Source organism: Penaeus monodon, chromosome 22 (assembly GCF_015228065.2).
Source record: "Penaeus monodon isolate SGIC_2016 chromosome 22, NSTDA_Pmon_1, whole genome shotgun sequence".
Taxonomy (NCBI): Eukaryota; Metazoa; Arthropoda; class Malacostraca; order Decapoda; family Penaeidae; genus Penaeus; species Penaeus monodon.
Window position 1 is genome coordinate 10,270,164 of NC_051407.1, and position 220 is coordinate 10,270,383.

General features: G+C 58.2%; 1 protein-coding gene across 1 annotated transcript in view; it reads right to left on the bottom strand.

Annotated features, from left to right (window-relative positions):
* LOC119586927 overlaps nt 1–220 on the bottom strand; it is a gene marked incomplete at its 3' end in the record, with an annotated part of 100,674 nt that overhangs the window by 83,009 nt on the left and 17,445 nt on the right.

The following is a 220-nucleotide window of genomic DNA, read 5'->3' on the forward strand; positions in this document are numbered from 1 at the left end:
ACTTGACACACTTTAACCCTTCCTTCCTTCTTCCTCACCCGTGACGTCACCCGCTCGTAACGCTGACGTCACGGGGCGGACGAAAAGGATCCCCTCCTTCCCGCTGCCTCGATACGCAACTGCATCCTGCGTCATTCTCGGGGGAGACTTCCTGTCTCTTTTTGCGCGTCCACGGGCTAGGGTCCTTGCCCTGCTTTGGGTACTGCGTCTTTAACTCGGC